The sequence below is a fragment of the Hyla sarda genome, chromosome 5 (assembly GCF_029499605.1).
Source record: "Hyla sarda isolate aHylSar1 chromosome 5, aHylSar1.hap1, whole genome shotgun sequence".
NCBI lineage: Eukaryota > Metazoa > Chordata > Amphibia > Anura > Hylidae > Hyla > Hyla sarda.
Window position 1 is genome coordinate 203,754,296 of NC_079193.1, and position 18,122 is coordinate 203,772,417.

Below are 18,122 nucleotides of genomic sequence, written 5' to 3' on the forward strand. Positions count from 1 at the left end.
CTGCCATGGCTGCTGGGGAGGGGGGGGTGGCAGGAGCAGTACCAGCTCCATCAGCAGCAGCCTGAGTCTACAGTCGCTGATGAGTAGCTTTTTTCAACCGCATAGTGAAGCAACTCATCAGCAGCAGGTAGACCTGGAGCAGGACCTGAACCAGAAGGTGGTGGCATACCTTGTCATGACCATGCCAACACACCTTGAAGATCCGCTGGACTTCTGGGAAGCCAAACTTAATTTGTGGCTGCAACTAGCAGAGTTTGCCCTGGAAAAGCTGTCCTGCCCGGCCAGTAGTGTACCAAAAGAACGGGTGTTTAGTGCGGTGAGGGCCATAGTAACCCCAAGGAGAACTCGTCTGTCCGTGAAAAATGTGGAGAGACTGACATTTTTGAAGATGAATCAGGCATGGATCAGCCAGGATTTCCACCCACCAATGCCTGATTCATCAGAGTAGATTGACCATGGTGCCACACCAACACTTCACAAATAAGGATAGTGCAAAACAAATTTAAGGTGCTGCTCCCCAGTTACAGACATTCCTCAGCATCAGACCACAAGTAAGTATTGAGGATATGCATTAGCTAAAATATAACTTTTCTTAGGATAAAATATATGTACCCCAATTTTTTTTTAAATCAAACACAAGGAAAGGAGTGCAAAAAAAATCATGTGCCACCTACCCCACCAAGTACTGATGTGATGCAAAGACCTCTAAAAGGTGGAGGGGAACAATGTATGGTCTATTTTAACTGGTTGGGATAAAAAAAAAATTCCCCTGTAAGGCCCTAATTTTGCATTAATATTTCCCTACTTGGCAAGTGTTACTCACCCTACAAACACTGCCATTTCACAGGGTTTTTAGGTGAAAATAGGAGGAAATATCCTGTGTGGGGCCGGAAGGGGTGGGGGGATTAACACTTGCCAAGAAGGGAATTCATAGTTTTTACCCCCACCGGTTACAATGAATCAAATGTTGTTCCCTTCCACCTTTTAGAGGTCTTTGTATCACATCATTGCTTGGTGGTGTAGGTGGCACATGGTGTTTTTTGCACACCTTTCCTTTTGTTTGATTTCAAAAAAATTTGGGGTACATATATTTTATCCTAAGCATATTATTAAAAGTTACGTTTTACGTAATGCATTTCCTCAAGACTTACTTGTGCACACTAACACTTTTAGAAAAGAGACCATTTCATTTTCTTCTGCCTACCTGCCTCAGCTACAATTCTGATCCTGCCACCCGTCTGATGCCACACAACTGATGCCAAGTTCCCCTTTTTTCATGCACCTTCGTCACCTGGTACTGGTTTGGCCACCCACCGCCCCACTATGTCACCGGGTCACTTTCAGGACTCCTGATGCTGCGGATGCCACCTCCAGGCTGTCTCATACTGCCACCATATATTCTCATCACGATGATGCCAGTTCCAGACTGTCTCATTCTGCCAGCATATATTCTCCTCATCCTGCTGCCACCTCCAGGCTGTGTCATTCAGCCACTATATGGTCTCCTCATGCTGCCGCCAACTCCAGGCTGCCATTCAGCCACTATATGGTCTCTTCATGCTTGCACCAACTCAAGGCTATCTCATTCAGCCACTATATGATCTCCTCATTCTGCCACCAACTCCAGGCTGTGTCATTCAGCCACAATTTGGTCTCCCCATGCTGCTGCCAACTCCAGGCTGTGGCATTCAGTCACTATTTGGTCTCCATATGTTGCTGGCAACTCCAGGCTGTGTCATTCAGCCACAATATGGTCTCCTCATGCTGCCGCCAACTCCAGGCTGTGTCATTCAGCCACTATATGGTCTCCTCATGCTGCCGCCAACTCCAGGCTGTGTCATTCAGTCACTATATGGTCTCCTCATGTTGCTGCCAACTCCAGGCTGTATCATTCAGCTACTGTATGGTCTGGTCTTGCTGCCGCCACCTCCACGCTGTGTCATTCAGGCACTATATGGTCTCCTGATGCTCCCGCCACCTCCACGCTGTGTCATTCAGCCACTATATGGTCTCCTCATACTGCCAACACCTCCACACTGTGTCATTCAGCCGCTATATGGTCTCCTCATACTGATGCCACCTCCAGGCACTGTCATTGTTCCACTCTGCAACAGTGATTCTAATAGCGAAGCCTCTAATCTGCATGTGATACTGAATAACAGTATTATTTCACTAACCCAGCATTCACCCTATGCGTTTTACAACAAGGCAAAGTGTTCTACACCCATACTGTGGCTCTCTGTAGGCCAGAAATAGCCGTTTTTAATACAAATTAGCCAAAAATAAACTTGGACCAAACCAAATTTTTTAAAAATGTGCTCATCTCTAATCACCGGTATAATAGAAAAGCACATTCAAGCTTATGTGACAGACACATATATACAGTAGGTAAATGGGTAGATAGAAAGATAGATAGATAGAAAACATAGTGTGCATTATTCAATAAAAAGGACATATATTGTCTTCTCGAGCTTTTCCATTAATGTTTGTTAAACACATCTGTAACAGTAGAGGATATGTCACTACAGTAATGCTTTCTTTGTTGTATTTACTTATTTATATTCATTTTGAAGAGCCAAGTGATTTCCCTGTGCATTCTAATTTCCGTAGCAGTGTAGAATACTTACAGGATTCAGTCTCTGTGCATATTTAAGTTGAAGTTGTGACAATCAGGAACATGAGGTGAGTTAATGAATGGAAAGTGTGTTGTCTTGTGTGAGAATGATCAGAGAAGTCATTCTGAAGAACTCTACCAAATCAAGTCGAGCCAGACATTAGTGCGAGTTAAAAACACCCATTATTATTCATTGGGGCCTAATTTAGATTGATACTTTTATGTTGTTGTGGGTCAAAGCACAACATGTTGATGTAGTTATCTTCAATCATTTAATTAAATGTGGTTTTTCAATTGCTCGTTATTTTCGGCAGATCTAACTTCCATGCATGCAAGCTGTCTCACTCTCTGTTCCTTTTTAGATTTACAGAACAAAGTGAGAAAATAGTAATAATAAGGCATTGCAGTCTCTGTTGTTAAAGTTTATGCATACTTCAGAAAGAGAATGCTAATCTAGTGCTAGGCTTTGGTTTTATGGCCTTCAAATGAGTGTATGGTGATCAGTACTGAGCAGAAGTGTGGTTTTTATGGGCAACAATATGATCAGCGCAACAACTATTTATGTAGGACATGTAGGGTATGTTCACATATAATGTATACTGTGCAGATTTTATGCTGCAGATTTTATCCAGTGTAAATCAATATAAATATATATATAGTTGAAGAAAGCATTAAATCCGCAACATAAAATCTTCAGAGTAAAATCTACAATATATGGTAAACGCAAACGTCTTAAAATGTTACTGTCACATATAAAAATGTTTGACATGTTGTCCAGACATGCCAAAAGTTCAGAGTCCACCGGGTCTCAGTCCTGATCACGAGTTATGACCCTACGAAGTACGCAGAAGAGCTCTTCAAACCCTGACGGTTGCTCGGGCTGACTGTGATTCACTGTATTAGAGTCTATGTGAGTGTCAGGTTTGAGTGACAATTGGGAAATGAGGCATGTGTTGCCTTGTACGTCACCTGGCTGCAACTCATGATCACAGTGGATCTCAGGACTGAGGCCCAATGTGATCTAAACTTTTATTTTTTGGACAACTCATCAAAACTTTCTTCAAATTACCATAACGCTTAAATATGACACCCATTACTGAGGCTTCTGTGGCTTCTTATTACTGAGTCTTACTGAGGTCATAGTGACCTAATCAAGAGTGGGTTTCTCTATACAAAAATAAAAACTTTTTGATATGATTTCTGGATCTGCTCCTCTTCTGCTGTTTGGCATTGACAAGTATCCATTTTTTGCCAGGTGATCACCAAGAGCGCTGCCCTAACACATACATTAATATATGGAGAAAATTGGAAGTTCCCGTGGTTTTTTTCAGGGGGAACTTCCATGTGTCTTGAGTCATGTCAAAACCAGGTATGTTGTATATGTTTTCTCCATATATAACTGTATGTGTAGTGTAAGGGCTAGGATTTGGAGAATGTGTGCTTATATAAATACTAATGTCAGCCTTTGGAATTCATTCTTGCATTTGTGCCTAAGGGCTATATACTTAAAATTCATACTGTGAATTGTGACTCTACATCTTAAAGTATAAACCCCATCTGATTGGTATGGAGTTTTGTCTGTTGGGTGTTCTATCTTTGTATGGTTTCATATGCATAAGAATGAAAAGTAATACTTTTTTTAATAAAATTGAATTTGGTGTTCATTGTGGTTACATTTATAGGATGATTAAAAATTTTGGTGTTGCAATAAATAGTGTTCTGCTGACATTTTTCAATTTTGTCAAATTGTGAAAGATGCCTTTTTTGAAACAGATTGCTTTATGAGCTCTTAGAGAACAAGAAACAGGAAAGTGTTAGGTTTAAAACTTTTTTTTAGGTTCAGTGATTTAGTCTTTGTGTTGCTTTTAAAGTGCAAACCTTTTACCAGAAAACAGGCTGCCATTTATCACAGCTTAAAGGGGTAATCCACTGGAAAACATTTTTTTCTAAATAAACTGGTGCCATAAAGTTAAACAGATTTTTAAATTACTTCTATTTAAAAATATTAATCCTTCCAGTACTCAGCTGTTATATGCTCCACAGGAAGTTATTTTCTTTTTAAATTTCCTTTCTGTCTGACCACAGCGCTCTCTGCTGACACCTCTGTCCATTTTAGGAACTGTCCTGCTCTGGACAGTTCCTGATATGGACAGAGGAGTCAAAAAATGTTTTCCAGTGGAGTACCCCTTTAAGTCGCAGACACAAGCACCTGAAGAGTGCTCAATATGCTGCAAAATGGGCTGTTGTAAAGTGGCCTCTTTTAAGCTGCAAATAGTAAAAGTTTCTAGTTACTAGCCTGCTCTGTTGATCTTAACATCTAAGAAACTGGTAATGGATTTGTGCTAGGGAACAACTCTTATTCTACCCCTACTTCAAGAGTGTAGGTTTAACCAAGGTTCTCAACTTAGCAATTATTCTTTACCAGAATACCATAAAACAATGCAGCTGACACCTCTATAGCTTTGTGAAGATATCTAAAGATCTTGTGGAGATAACAATATTTCAGTAACATTTAGTTGAAGTACTTATATTGTGTTCATTCTACCAAATGTCTCTGGATGAAGTGCATGGTTTAGCAGGGCTTCTGCTTCTGAAGTTCTGCCTTAAACCAAGTAATCTGGTACTCTTGCTTGTAAATGTGGTTATAATACTTTTATACCCTATTATACTTAAGTGTATTGCCTCACAGCTAGTTTCCAATTCAAACAATTCCGCTCTGTATAACTATAAAGCTAAAAAGTCATGTCAAAATTGTATTTATATTTCACTATAGTTACTGGACATGTATGCTGTATGGGAAACCTTTTCTAAACATAGAGCATTTTCTAAATATGTAATAGTCTACCTAGGGCTGGGCAGTTTACCAGTTCTTACCGAATACCACATTTTTTGGGTGGCACAATATGAATTTTCCCCCATACCGCAATACCGGTGTGGCCCCTCCCCCTCGGGAATGTATTATCAGCACAGCACAGCGCTGTCCCCACATCGGGGAACTAATCCTATGTTACCCGCCAGCACTGTTCTGCTCCCCCCCCCCCCCCCCCAATTAATGATCAGCCGAGCAGGGTACTACTCACATGTCACCCGCAAGCACTGCTCTCCTCCTCTTTGTTGGGGGTCACCGGGCGCTGGAACTCTATACTGTATGCCAGTGGTCTTCAACCTGCAGACCTGCAGATTTTGGCTGTCCGGGCATGCTGGGAATTGTAGTTTTGCAACAGCTGGAGATCTGCAGGTTTGAGACCACTGCTGTACGCTGTATTCCTATGCCCGGGCTGCAAAAGATAAAGAAAATAAACTGTAACTCACCTACGTCGGCCACACGCTGGGGACGGGAATGCCAGACAGCCGTCAGCCTATCACCGGCCGGAGCGATGTTCCGCCCCGGCCAGTGATAGGCTGAGCCCACTGTCATGTAAGGAGCTCTGACCGGCTTGTTACATGACAGTGCGCCCAGCCTATCACAGGCCGGGGCGGGACATCACTGCGGTCGGTGATAGGCTGACGGCTGTCCAATGTTCCAGTCCCAAGGAACAGCGTGTGGCCGACGTAGGTAAGTTAAAGTTTATTTTCTGTATCTTTTGCTGCCCAGGCATAGGTATACAGCGTACAGCAGTGGTCTCCAACCTGTGGACCTCCACTCCAGCTGTTGCAAAACTACAACTCCCAGCATGCCCGGACAGCGGCATGCTGGGAGTTGTAGTTTTGCAACGACTAGAGGTCCGCAGGTTGGAGACCATTGGAGTACAGTGAGTTCCATCGCCGGCGGCCCCCAACAAAGAGGAGGAGGGCAGTGCTTGAAGGTGACATCTGTGAGTAGTACCCCGCTGGGCTGATCATTAATTGGGGGGGAGCAGAACAGTGCTGGCGGGTCACATGATTTGGAGGGGGGGGAAGCCGAACACCGCGCGTGGGTCACATGATTGGGGTGGGGGGTGAAAATACCGTTATACACCGTCTACCTACTTTATGGAAAAGACTTGTGAATCAATATCAATATTGAAGCTGAAAGTATGGCCAGTATTTCAGAGTGTAGAGCTTCTCATGTGTTCCCTGTAGAAAGGACAGAATGTGAGATGAGCCTGTTGGAAGTTGATCTGAAGTTGTCCTCTGGATACCTTGTGAAGGTTCACTAAATGAAAATGTTTGTTTTTTGGTACCCTGCATAACAGCCCTCTGAAAGAGTAATGCAAGCTATCTCAGGCCAGGTTTATTGCTGAGAAACATTAAGAAATACGGGTTTGTTTGTTGCTAATTAAAAGGCTTGTTTGAAAATATTGAAATATCCCAGCACTCCAATTATTACTAATGTGCATATGCCAACAAGTCAGGGCCAAGATGTTCCTTCTCATAATGTTTCTGTGAAGGTCTGTGAGTGCTGCTCCCCATGGTGAGCTGAAGGCAGGCTTTCAGAAGTAACCTTTTTCTCTTATGAAATGTCAATAATTTTAGTAAAATTACTTAAAAGATTTGAATGCCAAGGACAATTTACAAATAACATAGTTTGTATTGTAACAGTGTGAAGCAGGACACAGTGAGAAATGAGAGTTTAGCACATTATTATCAGTACTAATAGAGACAGTTCTCTTCTACTTCATTAATTGACCCTATTTTGATAAAATAGCTTGGAGCCTAACAATTTTATTTCTCTACCATCTGGTAAATAATTTTTGTAATAGGGATTTGTGTGTTGATTCCTGATTCTGTACTTGTAATTCTTAAACATATTTAAGTAAATGTGTTGCCATCTAACTGTTTTATCAGCTTATTCCAGTAACAAAAGTTGTAGCTTTAAATGTGGCTGTATTGTTTTTTTCACCGATGCATAACAGTAGTTTGCCTGGGTAGGCCAATATCAGCATCCATGTAAGTATTAGTAAAATGTTATAATCTCATTGAATTAAGAGCATAATTTCATTGTTGTTTTTCAACATAAAAGTGTTCCTAATCACATTTTACACATATCCAATACAATAAATGTACCATCCCTTAACTAGTGCAAAATAATGAGCTTGTAAAAAATTCTCTCTGGTTACATTATAGTCCATTAACAAAAAAGGCAGCACAATTGTGCTGAATACAATTCAGCTGTATTACAATGTAGTCCCCACCAACAGGACAGACTACTTGGTGGTCTGCGCAGACATTCTTCTTTCTGCAAGAGCAGACCCAAGCCCCAAGGAAGCTGAGGAGATGGGGGTGCCAAGTGCTGTTATTACTAGATACAGAGCGCTGCAACTATTCAGGTGGACATGTATTTACTTCTACTTAACTCCTTGGGGACGGAGCCCATTATAACCCTAGGGACGGGAGTATTTTTTGCAATTCTGACCACTGTCACTTTAAGCATTAATAACTCTGGGATGCTTTTACCTTTTCATTCTGATTCTGAGACTGTTTTTTCGTGACATATTCTACTTTATGTTAGTGGTAAATTTGTGTCGATACTTTAAAATTCCAAAATTTGATGAAAAAATAGAAAATTTAGCATTTTTCGAACTTTGAAGCTCTCTGCTTGTAAGGAAAACAGACATTCCAAATAAATGATATATTGATTCACAAATACAATATGTCTACTTAATGTTTGCATCATAAAGTTGACATGTTTTTACTTTTGGAAGACATCAAAGGGCTTCAAAGTTCAGCAGCAATTTTCCAATTTTTTTCAAAATTTTCTAAATCGGAATTTTTCAGGGACCAGTTCAGTTTTGAAGTGGATTTGAAGGGCCTTCATAATAGAAATACCCCATAAATTACCCCATTATAAAAACTGCACCCCTCAAAGTATTCAAAATGACATTCAGAAAGTTTGTTAACCCTTTAGGTGTTTCACAGGAATAGCAGCAAAGTGAAGGAGAAAATTCAAAATCTTCATTTTTTACACTCGCATGTTCTTGTAGACCCAGTTTTTGAATTTTTACAAGGGTTAATAGGAGAAAAAGCCTCCCAAAATTTGTAACCCAATTTCTCTCGAGTAAGGAAATACCTCATATGTGGATGTCAAGTGTTCGGAGGGCACAGTAGAGGGCACAGAAGGGAAGGAGCAACAATGGGATTTTGGAGAGTGACATTTTCTGAAATGGTTTTTGAGGGGCATGTCACATTTAGGAAGCCCCTATGTGCCAGAACAGCAAAAAAACAAACAAACACTTGGCATACTATTTTGGAAACTACACCCCTCAAGGCACGTAACAAGGGGTCCAGTGAGCCTTAACACCCCACTTGTGTTTGATGACTTTTCGTTAAAGTCGGATATGTAAATGAAAAATTCAATGCTCAGAAGAGGAGTCACATTTTGACTTTAGGAAAGCAAATTTTGCTGAAATGGTTTTTATTTGGGGGGGGGGGCTTGTGGCATTTAGGAAGCCCCTATGGTGCCAGAACAGCACAAAATACCAACATGGCATACTATTTTGGAAACCACACCCCTCAAGGCACGTAACAAGGGGTACAGTGAGCCTTAACACCCCACAGGTGATTGATGAACTTTCGTTAAAGTGGGACGTGAAAATGAAAAATTAGATTTTTAACACTGAAATGCTGGTGTTACTCAAAACTTTTCATTTTCACAAGGAGTAATAGGAGAAAATGCACCCACAAAATTTGTAACCCCATTTCTCTCGAGTAAGGAAATACCTCATATGTGTATGTAAAGTGCTCTGTGGGTGCACTAGAGGGCTCAGAAGGGAAGGAACAACATTGGGCTTTTGGAGAGCGAATTTTGCTGAAATGGTTTTTGGGGCCATGTCGCATTTAGGAAGCCCCCATGATGCCAGAACAGTACAAAAAAAAAACACATGGCATACTATTTTGGAAACTACACCCCTCACAGAATTTAATAAGGGGTGCAATGAGCATTTATACCCCACTGGCATTTGACAGATCTTTGGAACAGTGGGCTGTGCAAATGAAAAATTACATTTTTCATTTTTACGGACGACTGTTCAAATAATCTGTCAGACACCTGTGGGGTGTAAATGCTCACTGTACCCATTGTTACATTCTGTGAGGTGTGTAGTTTCCAAAATGGGGTCACATGTGGAGGGGGTCCACTGTTCTGGAACCATGGGGGCTTTGTAAACACACATAGCCTTCAATTCCAGCCTAATTCTCTCTCAAAAAGCCCAATGGCGCTCCTTCTCTTCTGAGCATTGTAGTTTGCCCGCAGAGCACTTTACTTCCTCATATGGGGTATTTATATACTCAGAAGAAATGGGGTTACAAATTTTGGGGGGCTTTTTTCCTATTACCCCTTGCGAAAATGAAAAATTTGGGGTAACGCCAGCATTTCAGGGAAAAAAAAATTTTTTTTTAATTTTCATGTCCAGCGTTAGCGAAAATTTGTCAAAGACCTGAAGGGTGTTAAGGCTCACTATACCCCTTGTTACGTTCCATGAGGGGTGTAGTTTCCAAAATGGGCTCACATGTGGGTGTTTGTTTTTTGCGTTCATGTCAGAACCAATGTAACGATCAGCCACCCCTGTGCAAATCACCAATTTAGGCCTCAAATGTACATGGCACTCTCTCACTTCTGAGCCATGTAGTTCGTCCGCAGAGCATTTTACGTACACCTATGGGGTATTTCCGTACTCAGAAGAAATTGTGTTTCAAATTTTGGGTGTCATTTTCTCCTTTTACCTCTTGTGAAAATGAAAAGTATGGGGCAACACCAGCATGTTAGTGTAAACATTTTTTTTTTTTTTTTTACACTAACATGCTGGTGTAGCCCCCAACTTTACCTTTTTATAAGGGGTAAAAGGAGAAAAATCACCCCAAAATTTGTAGTGCAATTTCTCCCGAGTACAGAAATACCCCATATGTGGCCCTTAACTGTTGCCTTGAAATGCAACATGGCTCTGAAGTGAGAGAGAGAGAGAGCACCATGCGCATTTGAGGCCTAAATAAGGAATTTGCAATAGGGACGGACCCGGTTACCTACAGTAAAACCCTACAGCAGTGTTTCCCAAACAGAGAGCCTCCAGCTGTTGCAAGGCTCCCAGCCTGCCAGGACAGTCTATGGCTGTCCGTCAATACTGGGAGTTGTGGTTTTGCAACAGCTGGAGGCTCCCTTTAGGAAACACTGCCATATGTGACTTTTTTTCATTTTTATTTGGGGGGGGCGTGTAAGGGGTGTATATGTAGTGTTTTACTTTTTATTATTTGGTAGTGTAGTGTAGTGTTTTTAGGGTACATTCATACAGGCGGGGTTTTCACACAGTAAGTTTTCACACAGTACATTCACACAGTAAGTTTTCCGCTGGGAGTTTGAGCTGCGGCGGAAAATTTGCTGCAGCTCAAACTTGTAGAAGGAAACCCACTGTACAGGGTACATTCACACTGTTGTAGTTTTACAACAGCTGTAGGCACACTGGTGGGGAACCACTGAGTTAGAAAACAGACTCTAGCTCGGTGATTCCAACCAATGTGCCTCCAGCTGTTACAAAACTACAACTCCCAGCATGTATGGCCTGTCATTGCATTCTGAGAGTTGTAATTATGCAACAGCTGGAGGCACACAGGTTGGAATCACTGAGTTAGGAAACAGACTCTTGCACAGTGTTTCCCAACCAGTATGCCTACAGCTGTTGCAAAACTACAATTCCCAGCATGGCCAGACAGTCAGGGATGCTGGGCGTGTAGTTCTGCAATATCTGGCCCTTCAGATGTTGCAGAACTACAACTCCCAGCATGCCTGGACAGTCTGGGCATGCTAGGAGTTGTAGTTATGCAACAACTGGGGAACAACAGTTTGGAGACCGCTAAGCAGTGGTCTCCAAACTGTAGCCCTCCAGATGTTGCAAAACTCCAACTCCAAGCATGCCCAGACTGTCCAGGCATGCGGGAGTTGTAGTTCTGCAATGTATGAAGGGCCAGATATTGCAGAACTACATGCCCAGCATCCCTGACTCTCTGGCCATGCTGGGAATTGTAGTTTTGCAACATCTGGAGGGCTACAGTTTAGAGACCACCTTATAGTGGTCTCCAAACTGTGCCTCTTCAGATGTTGCAAAACTACAACTCCCAGCATGCCCAGACAGTCAGTGCACGCTGAAAGTTGTAGTTTTGCCACATCTGCAGGACCACAGTTTAGAGACCACTATACAGTGGTCTCCAAACTGTGACCCTCCAGATGTTGCAAAACTACAACTCCCAGCATGCCCAGACAGCCTTTGGCTGTGTGGGCATGCTAGGAGTTGTAGTTTTGCAGCTTTTAGAAGGCCACAGTGAAGATCACTTACCGCGATCTTCACTGCAGCCTTCTCCGCTGCACTTTCCAGCCGCCGCTCCTCCTGCTGCCGCCTCTGCTCCGGGACGCCGTCTCCGCCGGTCCAGGTAAGTCGGGCCATGTTCCCCCCTCGCCGCCCGTGTTCCCCAGCTCTGTACCGACTTCCGATCGGTGGCCAGAGCGGGGGAAATGAACCCTAACCCCCCGCCCCCTCCAGCCATTGGTGATCAGCCTGACCGACCAATGGCAAAGGATAGGAGGGGGTGGCAACACTGCCACCTCGCTCCTATCTTTTAGGATGGTCGGAGCTGTCTCTCTATTTTTTGGGCGATCGTATCACCAGTGACCCGAATGGCCCGGATCGCGGGCAAATCGCTGGTCTGAATTGACCAGCGATTTGCAGTGATCGCCCACATGGGGGGTCCCAGGACCCCCCTAGGCATTGCCACGGGATGCCTGCTGATAGATATCAGCAGTCATCCCGGTCCGATCACCGCCCGGCGAGCGGCAGTGATCAGAAATGCCGAGGGCATATGGATACGCCCTCCGTCCTTAAGTGACGAGACGCGAGGGCGTATGCATACGCCCTCCGTCCCCAAGGAGTTAAGGACATGGCCCATTTTGGCCTTAAGGACACAGCCAATTTTCATTATTGCGTTTTTGTTTTTTCATCCTTGCCTTCTAAGAGGCATAACTCTTATTTTTTTCCCACCTACAGACCCATATGAATGCTTATTTTTTTGCATCACCAAATTTACTTTGTAATGGCACATTTCATTTTACCATACACTTCTTCTCTTTTTTTTTTAGCAAAATTGGTATGCATAAAATTGCCCTTTTCTGATGCCTATTGTTTTTTTTATTTTTTCCTATAGGGGGATGTATGCAAGCTAATTTTATCTTGTTTTTATTGGTACCATTTTTGTTTTGATGGGCCTTTTTAATTACTTTTTATTCTTTTTTTTGGGGGGGGGGATAAGGATGATTTTATTTATTTTTTATTATTTATTTTACACTTTTTAGGTCCCCATTGGGGACTTTTATATGCAATGGTTAGATTGCATTTAGTGAGATCGGTGATCCATTGATACTGCCTTGCTTAGCAGGCTCAGCAATCAGCGGCAGGAGACTAGCCATTTTATTGAACCCTACGATCAGGTCATGGGGGTATCAGAAGCTCCACTAAGCTAATAGCACGGGTATACGAGGAGCTCCACTGAGCTATTTTGCCTTTCACTTTAGACACCGTGGTTGGCATTTATCATGACATCTAAATGACTGGCAGTTTCTGAAACTCATTGCTCTGAAGTGAGTGCAGCTCCTGTACTTGCTTCAAAGTTAGTTAATGCTTTCTACACAGAACCTCCTCCTCTCTCCATCAAGTGGATGAGAGGTAGAGGAGTTGCCGGGAGGAGCAGATCCTCCTCCTCCTGCTTACACTGATTGACATAAACAATCAGTAAAGTGTTATAGGAGAGACTGTCTTTTCCCACCCCTGTAGGCCTGTATCACCTAAACAGAGGATAATATATATATATATATATATATATATATATATATTTATATTTACATTTTTGTTGGCAAGCCAGTAGTTAAAAAAAATTTGATTTTAAAACCTCACATATTCCTTATTATGCTGTTTTTATTGTATTATATTGAAAAAATAAATTTCAATTATTGTAAAAGTACTCTGATTTCAAAAAGGGGTCTAGATGAAATGGCATAGTTATTGCCATATAAATGAGCATCTATGAAAAATAATTATTGTAAAGCAGGCAGAAGTAAATAAGATAGCCACGCCCACCAAGGGAACCAAGAATAATACTACATCCAGGTGTCCTAGAGCTTAGGAACAACCTTGCTGCCCGTATACACACTAAAACAGGGACCCTACACCCCTATATATCTATAGCTCACCATCAGAAACAGCTTGAAGGACATTATAGAGCAATGTGGAGCAGTGTAAGCTGTTAATTAAGCACTGGGACAGATATTATACTAGATCCTTAAGCAGCTTCAGAGTGTTCTCTCTTCTTTCTGCTATTTCTGTCTTCAACTTCTATGGACAGCATGTAAACTCATCTATTAATTAACTCATAGCACCTTTGGCTGCTCAAGATGTTTTCTTATAAGATGTACAAAAGTAGAGTTTTTGCACACATGCATATTTTGCTGCAGATTTAGCTGCATATTTTCTGCAACTAATTTGCTACGCATTTACTTCAATGGCTAGCAAAATCAGCTTCAGAAAATCTATAGGAAAATATGCATGTGCGAAGGTACCTTGAGGGTATGTTCACACAGGATTTAAGTGCTGCAGATTTTTAGAATTTCCTATTAAAGATTACATTTTTACTTCCCTATTACCTATTACAGATTACATTCTGACTTCCCTATTAAAGTTCATTGGGAAAATCTGCAACTTTTCTACAGCACTTCAGTCCTATGTAAAAGCACCCATATGCTATGCTAACAAGATATGGAGCTGCAGCTGATTTTCCGCAACTGATCAGCAGCGGACCCATATGATGTAAACATACCCTTACAATGTCTCATACTTGCTAGTAATGTTAATTTATACTAAGTTTGTTGAATGAGAGGAACAATTTAAATAGGCGCTGTAATTTCCATAGATTAATAGTACAAGGGAATATTAGAAACTTTGTAATATATCTTTTTAGAACAGAAAAATGCTTCTTTCTATTGTCATAAAATCTCTAAAAATTAGCTTTGTCATCTGTCAGCAAGACAAGCAATATAAGTCTATGGAGGAGGGAGCTTCCCCACCAGCTCTGACAGAACTACAGTATTTTACTTAGAGCACATTTGGTTGCCTATCCTAAAGCAGATTTTTTTTGCCATCTTCCCCTTTTCTGCGGTAGTCTCAAGTTGTATTGCTTTAAAGGGGTACTCCACTGGAATTTTTTTTTTTTTTTTAATCAACAGGTGCCAGAAAGTTAAACAGATTTGTGAATTTTTTAATCTCTGCTGACACCTCTGTCCATTTTAGGAACTGTCCAGAGTAGGATATAAAAAGGATATACACTATCTTGACTTTGGAATTTTGTTGCGCGTACGGCATTGCCTGTGCAGTTTAACTAATGATATATTTTTATAATTCGGACATTTCCACATGCGGCAATACCACATATGTTTATTTTTATTTACAGTTTTTTTTATTTTTAATGGGAAAAGGGGGGTGATTCAAACTTTTATTAGGGGAGGGGTTAAATGATCTTTATTCACTTTTATTTTTTGTAATGTTATAGCTCCCATAGGGGGCTATAACACTGCACACACTGATCTTTTACATTTTACATACAAACATTTTGACTTGTAGTGGTCAGAGATATTTCAAGTGTGAAAGTCGCAAAAAAGTCGCATTGCATGAAAATAACTACTAAATTTACTCCAGCTCAGGCATGGAGCAGAAAAATCCACTACCAAAGCAAAAATATATATAATAATTGCTTACGTGCAACAAATCTAGCAACAACGATACTCCTTGATAAAGCCGGTCATGGTGAAACGCATTGGAGGTGATCGCAGGGACGTGGAATCTACCTTCTTTTTACATGTGGGGTCAAGTATTTACATTCTGACACCTTCACTCTTAGCACCTTATTTGTTTTGTTCTTTTTGCACTGCCTTATTGTATTTATCTCATACACATATATTTTTGTGTTGCACATTGCACTTTATGCATACTTGCATTTCATAAAGTTAAATACACTTTTATGTTTTAAATATATTGTCACATTGCACGTACCTTATAGCAATAGGTGTTTTTATGATCCATTGATGATCAATTGACCCCCGCATTTACATCTTTCTTGTTTACATCCTTTTCCCGTCCCTGCCATCTTTTGCATTTTTTAAGCTCATTTTATATATTTACATATATATATTTTTATTAATTAATCATACACATTATCAAATTGCGCTATTGATTATCATTATTTTTATATATTTTTATGTATTGTTATATAGATATATATTATAATTTTTTCATTTGTGTATGATATATGTACTTTTTTTGTAAAATAAAACTATATTTATTAACTTGATGTTTATTGGATTTATTAGATTAATATTTTCTTATTTATTTTATTATATAAATTTTTTACTCTTAGTGGGTTTACCCTATATGCTGTAGTGGCGTATTTATAGGTTATTTAGTTGTTGTTTTGGGTTTCCCCCAATCTTATCTAGACCACAGTATACAGGACTTTTTCTAAATCTATCAACAGGCTACAACCAGTTGATAAATAAGTCGCACGTAAGCAAAAATATTGTAAGGAAAAAATAACTAAAAAAAGGAATACTTAACCCCTTAAAGAGTACCTGTCATCAACTAAACTTTCCCTGATCCCCCTCCCCATCTGTCCCTTACTCTAACTATGCCTATCCCTGTGTTTATTGAGGTTTACAACACTGTGGAAATACCTCTTTTTATCCCTCTTCATTAGCTCAGGAGCACTGTCTTTCTGAGGGGTGGAAGGAGGCGGGTCCCGGCAGGCATGATGTCACATGAAGCCTGGCCGGGACTCTGCTTCTGCCAGTCTTCCTGTATGCTGCTCTCTCTCTGCAGCAGTTTTTCCCAACCAGGGTACCTCCAGCTGTTGCAAAACTACAACTCCCAGCATGCCCAGACAGCCAACAGCTGTCCGGGCATGCTGGGAGTTGTAGTTTTGCAACAGCTGGAGGCACCCTGGTTGGGAAAAACACCTGTGCCTCTCTGCACTAAAAATTCAATGCTGAGAACCAGGGGCGGTGGGAGCAATTACAGAGGCAGTAATTAAGATGAATGTCAGGGGGGGGGGGGGGCACAGAGCAGGGAGTGCAGTGAGATAATACAATGTATAAGATAACGTTTGATGAGGGGCAGGGAGAACACAGAGCAGGGGGGAGGTGGAGGTGACTGGCCTCTGTTATATGAGAGGCATGTGCAGGCTTGTAGCTCACAGTGCTGCTCCAGGCCTGAGCTGAGAGTACTGAACTTCCTGTGGAAGGACCAGAGCCTTTTCAGAATTAGTCCTAAAAGCTGTACACTTACTATGAAAAGCTTAGGAAGCTGCCTGCAGACCAGGCATAGAAGAGAGACCCCTAGTGGCCAAAAGTATAAAATGAAAAAACTGGGATAAATATAAATATTTTTTAATGAAGCTATATATGTCTTCATTAATGATTATGAACAACATATTAAAAGTTTTTGTTGATAACTTTCACGCCGTGACCCCGCATCACACCGGGTCGGTCCCGGCTGCTAATGATAGCCGGGACCCTGGGCTAATAGCACGCAGCACAGATCTTTGTGATCAAAGATCAAAGTTGATTGCCGCATCCAAAACGGAAGTAAAAGCTTCCCGGCAGCTCAGTCGGGCTGATCGGGACTATTGCGATAAAATCGTGATGTCCCGATCAGCTAGGATGCGAGCAGAGGTCCCCTCGGCTGTCTCCATAGCGTCCGATCGGCGTATGATTGCTCCAAGCCTGAGCTATAGGCTTGAGCAATCAACCCCCTATTACGCTGATCCATGCAAAGCTATGGCTCTGCAGGGATCAGGGTAAAAGATCAGTGTGTACAGTGTTATAGCCCCATATAGGAGCTATAACACTGCAAAAAAAAAGCGGGAAAAAAACCTGTGTAAATAAAAATAAACATATGTGGTATCGCCGCATGCGTAAATGTCTGAACTATAAAATGATATTGTTAACTAAACCGCACGGTCAATGGCGTACAAGCAAAAAAAATCCAAAGTCCAAAATAACGTATTTTTGGTCACTTTTTATATCAGAAAAAAATGAATAAAAAGCGATCAAAAAGTCTGATCAATACAAAAATGTACCAATAAAAACTTCAGAAAACGGCGCTAAAAATGACCCCTCATACCGGCTCGTACACAGAAAAATAAAAAAGTTATAGGAGTCAGAAGATGACAATTTTAAACGTATACATTTTCCTGCATGTAGTTATGATTTTTTTCAGAAGTACGGCAAAATCAAACCTATATAAGTAGGGTATCATTTTAATCGTATGGACCTACAGAATAAAGATAATGTGTAATTTTTACGGAAAATGCACTGCGTAGAAACGAAAGCCCCCAAACGTTCAATTTTGTCGCACAATGAATTTTTTTCCCGTTCCACCATGGATTTTTTTGTAAAATGACTAATGTTACTGCAAAGTAGAATTGGTGGAGCAAAAAATAAGCCCTCAAATGGAATTTTATGTGCAAAATTGAAAACGTTAGGATTTTTAGAAGGTGATGAGTAAAA

The 18,122-nt window shown here is 41.1% G+C and overlaps 1 protein-coding gene across 5 annotated transcripts in view; it reads left to right on the plus strand.

Annotated features, from left to right (window-relative positions):
- The window catches only part of LOC130273722 (cadherin-6-like), a 445,459-nt gene that overhangs the window by 122,152 nt on the left and 305,185 nt on the right, over positions 1-18,122 (plus strand). The window contains exon 1 of one of the 5 annotated variants that reach the window (XM_056520969.1): positions 3,870-3,983. The exons of the other annotated variants lie outside the window; for them this stretch is intronic. The gene's annotated coding sequence lies outside the window, so the exon portion shown is untranslated. Of the gene's footprint in view, positions 1-3,869; positions 3,984-18,122 lie in introns of those variants that run through there. 5 annotated transcript variants of the gene reach the window in all.